Below are 10,330 nucleotides of genomic sequence, written 5' to 3' on the forward strand. Positions count from 1 at the left end.
TGATGAGCAGGATGCTTTCAGAAAAACCTGGAATGGCTTACACGAACTGATGCAAAGCAAAGTAAACAGAACCAGGAGAACACTGCACACAGTAACAGCAATATTGTAACGATAATCAATTATGAATAACTTACCTATTCCTAGAAATACAATGATCCAAGACAACTCCAAAGGACTCATGAGGAAAAATGCCATTTACACCCAGAAAAAAGAACTGAAGGAGTCTGAATGTAGATTGAAGCATACTATTTTCTTTTTTTTCTTTTAAAAAAATTTTTTTTATTAACTTCTGATTTGCATCATTCATTTCTGCCAGATTTTGAGTTACAAATTTTCTCCCCATTTTTCCCCTACCCACTGCCCCAAAATAGCAGTCCCACAGGATATCCCCTCCTCCAATCTGTTCTCTTCCATATTTTCTCCCATACCCCTTTTGACTTTTCCAGTAGGGCATGGTGGATCTCTATGCCCCAGTGCCTGTATATCTTACTTCCCAATTACATGTAAAATAGTATTAATAATAGTATATATATTTAAACATTTAATTTTAAAACTTTGAATTCCAGATTCATTCCCTTCCTGTTGTCACCCACCCTTACTGGGAAGATAAGCAGTTCAGTATAGGTTGTACATGTGTAGCTAAAGCAAAACAATAACATAGTAGATATATTGTAAAAGACTGAGTATATTTCCCTCCCTCCTATCCCACCTCCCACTTGTTCTATTCTCTACTTTGATCCCATCCCTTTTCAAAAGTGGGTGCTTCCAACTTCCCTCCTCCCCAGCCTGCCCTCCCTTCCATCATCCCCCCTCTCATCCCCTTCCCCCCTACTCTCCTGTAGGGTGAGATATCCTATTTAGTGTGCATTTCATTCCCTCCCCAAGCCAAATTCAATGAGAATAAGGTTGACCCATTCCCTTTTGCCTTCCTATTCTTCCCCTCCATTGTAACCATTTTCCCTTGCCTCTTCTATATGAGATAGTTTACCCCATTCTATCTCTCCCCATCTCCTCTCATTATATTCCTCTCTCACCTCTTAATTTCACCTTTTAAGTATCATCCCTTCCTGTTAAATTGGTCCTGTGCCCTCTATCTATGTATACCTGTAAATATATACACACATTCACATATGTATTCATATGCCCATATACCCTCATATATAGACATATATATTTCTATTCCCTTCAACTATTTTTATACTGAAAAAAGTTTCTTCAGTTACAATTATTGTTTTTCCATGTAGGAATGTTAATAGTTCAACTTTGATAAGTTCCTTATGATTTCTTTTCCCTGTTTACCTTCTCATGCTTCTCTTGTTTCTTGTATCTGAATGTCAAAAGCCACGCACTCCCACTTACTGGGTCCCAAAGTCCAGACTGCACTGACCTCTCACTTTGTCCTTTGCATCTATGTGTTGATAATTCTGGAAATGGCCATAGCTGCTACTGATCTGGAGTCCCTCCTGCCTGCGGCTGGTCAGACCCACCCTGGGGCTAAAACCTCCAGCTCATGGCAGACCTGGGCTTGTCTCCCAGAGCACTGGGCCAGCCAATTCCTGCCAGCCTGCTGGGCTGTTCTCAGGGGGAGGTTAGCTTATCTGTTTCATTCTGTGAGTTCTGCAGCTTCAAAGTTTGTTCCCTTTTTTTGCATTGATTGGGGAAGGTGGAAGCCAGAGCAGCTAGGAGGTCCTGCTTCTACCAAAGCATATTATTTTTACTTTTATTTTTTTATGTTTATTTTCTTTTAGTCCATTTCTTCTTTTACAACACGACTAATATTGAAATACGTTTTACATAGATATATCAAGTTGCTTTACATCTTAGGGAGAGGGGAGGTAAGGAAGGAAGAGAGAAAATTTGGAACCTAAAATTTTTTAGTGAATGTTAAAATTTATCTTTACATGTAATTAGAAAAAATAAAATACTATATTTAAAAAGAAAAATGCAAATTTAAACAATTCTGAGGTACCACCTCACACTTATCATATGGTTAATATGACAAAAGGAAAATGACAAATGTTAGAGGGGATGTGGAAAACTGGGACATTAATGCACTGTTGGTGGAGCTGTGAACTGATTCAACCATTCTGAAGTGCAATTTGGAACCATGCCCAAAGGACTATAAATCTATGCATACTCTTTGACCCAGCAATACCACTATATCTCTGGGATTAAAAAAAAAAGAAAAGATCTCTACATACAAAAAGATTTTAGCAGCTCTTAAAATTGTGGTAATCAAGAACTGGAAATTGAGGGGAAATTCATCAATTAGGGAAGGGCTAAACAAATTATGATATATGATTGTGATGGAATACTATTGTGCTATAAGAAATGATGCAAAGTGCAGTGAGCAGAAGTAGGAGAATATTGTACGCAGTAACAGCAATAACGTACTGTGATTAATGAGTGACTTAGCTATTCTTAGCAATACAATGGCCCAAGAAAATTCCGAAGGACTTAAAATGACTTATAATCACCTCCAGAGAAAGAACTGATGGAGTCTTAATGCAGATTGAAGTATGTTTTCTTTTACTTTATTTTTTGCTTTCTTTTGCAACATGGCTAATATGGAAATATGCTTTGCATGACTGCACATGTATAATAGAATTCAAATTGTTTTCTCAAGGAGGGAAGAGTGAAGGGAAGGAGGGACAGAATTTGGAATTCAAAATTTTTAAAAACAAATGTTAAAAATTGTTTTTACATGTAACTGGAAGAAAAAAAAGGATGAAGACAAAACAGCTCCCTGGGTACTAACACTAAAATGTAAATGATTAATATCAGATTTTTTTTAAGAGCACGTTTTGCCAGGAAGTAAGGTACTAGGCACAAGGGAAGAAAGGGGGCAGCTAATACTAAAACAGACAGTTGGTATTACTTAAGACAAACCATTAATTCACAGTTTTGCCTTAGGTCTGATGCCCTACTGTCTGTGTCATGAAAGGGAAGGGATATTAGAGTATCGAGTCGCCAAACAAGTTCAGTTGTTACTGGTCTCGTATTCATATTATATTTCCTGACCCCAGTTCCTGGGGCACTGCAGGTCTCCCCTCTTACATAAAATGCTGAAGGAAATCATCCACACCATCAGGGCTGCAGAGAGGAGCCCCACCAGTGTATAAATCACTACTGAGTTCTCATCCTTTTCTTCTGGGGCTGCAGAGGAAAGACATACAGTCACTACCACATACACTCACAACCCCTCAATGCAGAGCACAGTGAAGCAGCAGCTGGCAGTAGAAAGAGTATGGGTCTGGGCCATCAGAAGACCAATCTGGTCCTGGCTCTGCCACAAACTAGCAAGGTAGTGTGCCATCAGACTGTAGCACTATGACTTTGACCTCTCTTGGATTTTCACTTCCTCATCTGTCAATGTGGATAACACCTGACCTATTTACACAGGATCTTTGAAATCTTGGATGTGAAAAGACTCTGAAAAGTGACACCTTACTACCAGTGCAAGTTACTTAACCTGCCCGAGTCAGTTTCCTCTTCTGTAAATTAAGGGAGTTGGACTATAAGATGGACTCTGAGGTCCATTGCAGATCTATGATGTACACTGTGATCACTAATACTCCCAGAAAAATGAAGATACCAGCTTTTGGGATCTCCCTTATCTTTTAGGGATAACAATAATATGTACAGGGTCAGTTTGATGGGTTTCACCCCATCATCTTGATGAGATTACAGTGTGAACTTAATGCAGGCATCTGAAGGTTGTGCCAGACTGATGACCCCTTACTGATCTCCAGGGCAGAGACTGGGGCTGCCTCTTGATAACTGGCTGACCCTCAGAGATTCATCCCTTTTCTTTCTTTCCCTCGTTTTCTCTCCTTCTTGGACTTTCAGATAAAAATGCAACAATGAGGAGGGTATTTCTCCTTCCTTGCCAAAAACAGAACATGACTGACCTTACAAGTAATAATAATAATTCACATTGACCCTTCACTTTCCTCACATCAACACTGGACTCAGGGTTTGTTTCAATTTATTCTTTTATCAGTAAAGCTAATTGTTTAAGCAAGGGATTGATGTTAGTAAATTGAATTTGCTGAGGTGTTTCTTAAAATGAAATGAAAGATTTGAGAAAACTCAAAAAATACTTGTGAAATTAGTATATATTTTCATTTTAGAAAACCTGATTAAAACAGAAAATGAGAGAAACTGCCAAAGAAGGGGCTCTTAAAGGAACTAAAAATATTTGGCTTAGATAAGAGAAGACTTAGGCAGGGACATGATAGTCTTCAAGTTAATCAAAGGTTGTCACATAGAAGAAGAATTAAACTTGTTCCATTTTGCCCCAGAAGATAGAATGAGGAGCTAATAACTGAAAATTGCTGCGAATCCATTTAGAACTCAAATGAGGAGAAACCTCTTAACAATTACAGCTGTTCAAAGGTGGAAGCAGCTGGTTCCCTCCCACTGAAGGTCCTCAAGCAAAATCTGAATGACCACTTGTTTGAGATATGATAGAGGGGATTCTTGGTTAGGTATAAGTTGGAAAAGATGGTCTCTGAAAGATATGGTCACTCTCTCTTCAACTCTTACTTTTGTTTACATCAAAAATATTTGTTGAAATGAATTGAATGTATATGTACATCAGTAACACTTCTATCAGTTATGTCTCTTCTGTTGGACTCTAAGATCAAGGGTCACGTCTATTAATAGAGCAGTAGCAATCAACAAATATTTATTAGGTGCCTACTATTTGCCCTCTATTGGTCTCTAAGCACTGCTAGAGATACTGAGCATCTTAAAACACAGTCCCTGCTTTCAGGGGAGAGATACAACACACAAAGGAAACATTAATTTAAAATGTAAGATTAATTAATGTTTGAGAACAACTCCATACAAGCTATCACTAGATATTACATACCAAATTGGGTCATAATGGACAATAGTACTCTAAGAGTTCAGGGGGAAACATGAACACTGATGGTTATAGCATCTTTTAAGAGGGAATAAGAAGGATTCAAGCTGGATCTGTGGACAGGAGGAGAGAGATGGATGTGAGCAAAAGTGTGGCAGCAGGAATTCATGACATTTTAAATAGGCAATATGCAAAATCCAGACGGGAAGAGTTCAGAAAGATGAGAAACTGGAGATGAGACTGGAATTCTGAAAGGTTAGGACCAGACTGGAAAGGACTTTGAATGCCAAAGTAATTATGGTAATGGGGAGATTTTGACGGTTTTTGAGAATGATGCTGTCATTTAAACACTGTCTGAGGAAGGCTTCTTAGGATAGAGAAGGAAGTCATAGCCAATTTACCTGTCACCTGGAGAATCATATAGCTCTTTACTGAACGTTGAGTGTACTTCTGGACACATATGTATGTCCCACTGTCTTCTGGCATCACATTCTCCAAAATCAGTCTTATCTCTGATGAAGTGATGATGAAAGAGATACGACTCATGTACTCAGGCTCCTCCAAATAGTCATCAAGAGGATAACTTTTTATTAGGGCATGTGATCCATCCTGGTTGAGGTAGTACCACCAGACACTGAGACCTGACAATGGGAATTCTGTCTTACAATAAAATGTGACATTTTCCCCTATCGTAGAGATCACTTTTCTGTCAATCACAGGTGGAGAAGAAAAATCTGTGGAGGAAGGAGATAACCAAGTTCAGGGCTAGGGCTCTTAAGTCCAGAGTCCTAGCTACCCAGTCCCTAGAGGCACACTATGTCTCCCTCCCCTGAGAAAAGGAGACAAGTCCTGGGAAGGGAGGAGGAAAAGCTACTGGGGAGAACCTTCCAAAGACTTAATGCTTTGTTGCTCCCAGAGCTCAGATACAGGCTACCCTACAAATATAAAAGCTTGTCACCTGCTCACTTCTTTTTTTTTTTTTTAAAGCAATCAGGGTTAAGTAACTTGCTCAAGGTTACACGGCCAGTTATTTCTGGGTGTGGTGCTGAGTATCTGAGCCCAGATCTGATCCAGGTCATCCCGACACTGGAGCCGGTGCTCTTACTCGCTGAGCCACCTGGCCGCCCCTCACCTGCTCACTTCTAACCCTGCTTCTTCCATGAGATCTCACCTGTAAGCATTTCTGTCAGGGTAATAGCTTCAGCAATCCCAGACAGATTCAGCAATCCCAAAAGCAAGAGCAAGGACCATCTACAAGAATGATGCCCTCCTGGTATAGAGAAGAAGGTCATGAATAAAGAACCAGAAAAATCCATTAAATTCATTCTATTACTCTAGAAATCGCTAGTTCAGGGCAAATCCCTAGAGTCAGAGTCATACTCAATTTGCATCAACTTAATTTGCCCTTGTTTCATATAATCAGAACATCTTAGACATCATTTAATCCCATCCATTCTTGAAGAAGGAATCACCTCCAAAACAGCCCCAAGAAGAGATCATAGAAGACTCCATTTAAACATCTCCATTGACAGGGAACTTCTGATTTTTAATTCAACAAGAATGTTATCAGCCATCTCTCATGTGTGTTCTAATTCAGCCTACTGTATTTTAGGACAACTCTAATTCTTAGATTTCAAAGGAAGAGTTGGAAGATTCTTTGGAGCTCATCTAATCTAGTGGTTTCTCATATCAGAGCTGAAAATTCATAGAAGTACATGTGTCATAGAATTATCACAAGAAGTCCCTAAATCCATTTGTAAACCAAGCATTATCCTTTTGGTCTTTATTAAGTTCCAACAAAATAGTCAGTATGATGGTATAATAAGGAAATGTATACTTGGAATGTTTCCTAATTATACTGAATAATTTTAAAATATCGAGTAACAAACATTTACTGTGATGTATTAATAGTTTTCAAATGTACATAAATGTTGAAGTAAATAATGAAATAGAAATTCAATTAAGGCAATTCTGCATTCATAGCAGGTTTTTGTCATCATGATTTCTTAATCACCAGATATTAATAGTACAACTAGTTATATAGGGATCCGAACATTTTTTTAATATTAAAAAGAAGTCCTCCTACTCAGAAAGGATAGAAAGCTAATCTGACACTCCTCCTCCCTCCCCCCCTCCCCAACCCAGGAAATAGTATCCTGTCATACAAAGAAACAGCAAAGACAAATTTCAACCCCTCAAGTCCTCATTTCTAAATCCAGTGTTCTTCCCCTCATCCTGCACTTACTAGGAAGTTCCTCCTTAAACTGAACCAATCTGTCTCCCTGCCTTCCATCTTTCCCCCTGGAAGCAAGCAGAACAAATCTAATTATTCTTCCATAGGCTAAAGATACACATACTTGAAATTTGTGATTGTTGTCCTTTCTCCAGACCCCAACACATCTCTAGTTCCTTAATTGATCCTCATACAAATCTTATTTACAGGCTGTGGGTCATATAATTGCCCCTTCCCAGAAAAAGAAGGGGAATTATGGGGTTATTTTCTCACCAGGGTTCATGGAGGAGAGGCAGATGGGGCTCTGCATTAAAATTTAAAAGTAGGACCCTAAGTATTTTGAAATACTTAAAATCAAAATATGTTTGAAAATGTGTGTTCTATATCCTTCAGGGGGAACATTATAAAGGGAGGGGTGCCTAGGCTGAGAGGAGAAAGGAACTTAGTGCTAGAACTGGTGGCTAGTAAAGGATGATTGTTGGGGGAAAAATATGAAGAGAGTAGAACACAGAGCAACTGATGGCAGAGAGAAGGGATGGCAGTTCAATGAGAATGAAAATAATCATTAACAAAGGAGGCAGCATGGAGTTCCTTACACAGATAATATTACAAGTGTAGGCAAATACTTAATAATAGCAAACATTTACATACTACCTGAAGATTTTCAAAATGCCTTACATATGTTATTTCTTTTTTGTTTGTTTTGTTTTTTTTACTTTTTGGAGGGCAATTGGTGTTAAGTGACTTGCCCAAGGTCACATGGCTATTTTTTTTGGTGTGTTAAGTGTCTGAGGCCAAATTGGAACTCAGGTCCTCCTGACTCCAGGGCCGGTGCACTGTTCACTTCGCCACCTAGCCACCCCTACTTTTGTTATTTCAATTCATCCTGGCCACAGCCCTGGGAGACAGGTGACTTATTACCCCCATGTTTCAAATGAGATCATTAAGGCACAGAGGCAGTGATGTGCCCTGAGGCACACAGTGTCTGAGATCACATCTGAATTCAGGACTTCTCTCTGTCCACTGTACCACCTCACTGCCTTATTAGTAAGTACATTATGTTACAAAATACTTATGAGTTACAAAATGTATGATGTAAGTTATTCCCTCAAAGCCTGTGTGTAGGCAGGATGGTAGATCCAAGTATAAAGGTAGAGGACAGAATAGCCCAGGAGACTGGGGACAAAAGCAAGAATAATGGAGAAAACAGTGACTCTGCCGCAAGTCAGGGATAGACAAAACAGTGAATAACCAGGATTCCTGGGGACACTTTTCAGGTTGGTAAAAGAGTTGGCTTCCCTGTCAGTTTCTTCTTTTTCTTTTTTGGAGGGGGGAGGGCAGGGCAATTGGAGTTAAGTGACTTGCCCAAGGTCACATGGCTAGTAAATATTAAGTGTCTGAGGTCACATTTGAATTCAGGTCCTCCTGACTCCAGGGCCAGTGATCTATTTACTGTGCCACCTAGTTACCCGGGTTTCTTCTTTTTCTATTAATAAAAACCAACAAGGCAATGAGGTGGCACAGTGAACACCAGCCCTGGAGGCAAGAGGACCTGAGTTCAAATACAGTCACTTAACCCCAATTGCCTTACCTTTCCCCCTCCAAAAAAAAATCCCCCAAAGCCCAACAACTTAATACACACTTATTATCAACAAAAAAAATCAATTAAGCATATTTATAAGTATTTAATTTAAAAAAATAACATATAAGATGTCCATATCAGCTAATTGGCTATCTATTTCTATTCTGTTCACAAGGTCACAGGATCTCAGAGTTGGAAGGGACTTCAGAGGTCATCTATGTCCCACCTACACAGTGCAACATTCACAGGTGGTCATCCAGATCTCTAAAAAGAAGGAACACATTGTTTTCAGAAGCACTTTTGGATATCTGAAGCCATTAGGAAGGTTTTCCTTACAATAAGATATTCCTCCAACTCATCCTCCCTTGCCCCCAATTCTGCCTCCTAGCATGAAACACAACACCTCTAATGCTTTTCCACAACAACCAGTTCAAGTACCTGCAGTCTACTCTCCTAGCTCCCCTACCTCCTCTACTCTTTGCTAACCATCCCCAGTTTCTTCAACCAATCCTCCTATATAACATGGTCTCCATACAAATTTCCTCTAGACAGTCTCCAGATTGTCATTGCCTTTCCTAAAATGTGTTTTCCAGAACTGAACAGAATATTGCAAATGTGATCCGACTAGGGCAGAGTACAGCTGGACTATCACCTCCCTAGTCCTTGATACTAGGCCCCCTTTAATGTAGCCTAAGATCACCCCTGCATCAAGGTGTACATTTTGATTTTTAAGCAATTGCATTTAGCGCATATGTTGTTCTTCTGATTTTATTTTCTATTATTTCATGTCTTTGAAATTTCTTTATATTGTTATCTCCTAGTACATTGATATATTATACTTATCTAGTATCCAGCTGTTAATCATTTAGCTTGTTTCCAGTTTTTTGAGCTTATAAATAAATAGCTATGAATATCTTTGGACAGTAAGGTGGCACAATGGATAGAGTGTTGGCCCTGGAGTTAGGAGTACCTGAGTTCAAAACCAGCCTCAGACATTTACTATCTGTGTTACTCTGATCAAGTCACTTAACCCTATCTGACTCAGTTCTTTATCTGTAAAATGAGCTGGAGAAGGCAATGGCAAATTACTCTAGTATCTTTGCCAAGAAAACCCCAAATAGGGACATGAAAAGTCAGACACAACTGAAATGACTCAACAACAAAAATGAATCTTTTTTTTATTATGCATCTTTGAATGGAAACATTACAATGAAACTTATATCGATGGGAAAATTAACAATGTTAGAACAATGGTTTTATAGAAAAAAAATTCTTACATAAAGAGGTAGTATTGAACACCAAAACTGGTGACAAAGGACTAAGACCTTGAGAAGCAGAGATATTCTAATAATAGGGGGCTCTTCATTTGATTACATTGATCAGATTCATTTGTATGATACCAATGTCCTAAGTCACTGCCACCCATTACAGTAGCTCACCAAAAGACTGTTGTCTTTTCCCTTTATCTAATCTTTTTTTTATACACACACACACACACACACACACACACATATATATATATATATATATTTGAATATTTGATTTTAAAACTTTCAATTCCAGATTCATTCCCTTCCCCCCCTACCACCCATCCCCACTGGGGAGACAAGCAGTTCAGTATAGGTTGTACATGTGCGGCTAATGC

At 39.0% G+C, this 10,330-nt stretch overlaps 1 long non-coding RNA gene across 3 annotated transcripts in view; it reads right to left on the minus strand.

Annotated features, from left to right (window-relative positions):
* Positions 1-2,520: 2,520 nt before the first annotated feature.
* LOC138166988 (uncharacterized) overlaps positions 2,521-10,330 on the minus strand; it is a 27,800-nt gene continuing 19,990 nt past the window's right edge. For 2 of the 3 annotated variants that reach the window (XR_011169793.1, XR_011169791.1), the window contains exons 3-5: positions 6,042-6,140; positions 5,272-5,604; positions 2,521-3,156 (exon numbers count right to left, since the gene is read on the minus strand). This is a non-coding gene — a long non-coding RNA (uncharacterized lncRNA). The remainder of the gene's footprint in view (positions 3,157-5,271; positions 5,605-6,041; positions 6,141-10,330) is intronic. The other variant, XR_011169792.1, reaches the window with a different exon arrangement.

This window comes from Petaurus breviceps, unplaced genomic scaffold, assembly GCF_028583685.1.
Source record: "Petaurus breviceps papuanus isolate PSGF00001 unplaced genomic scaffold, PetGlider_PUasm1.0 227, whole genome shotgun sequence".
NCBI lineage: Eukaryota > Metazoa > Chordata > Mammalia > Diprotodontia > Petauridae > Petaurus > Petaurus breviceps.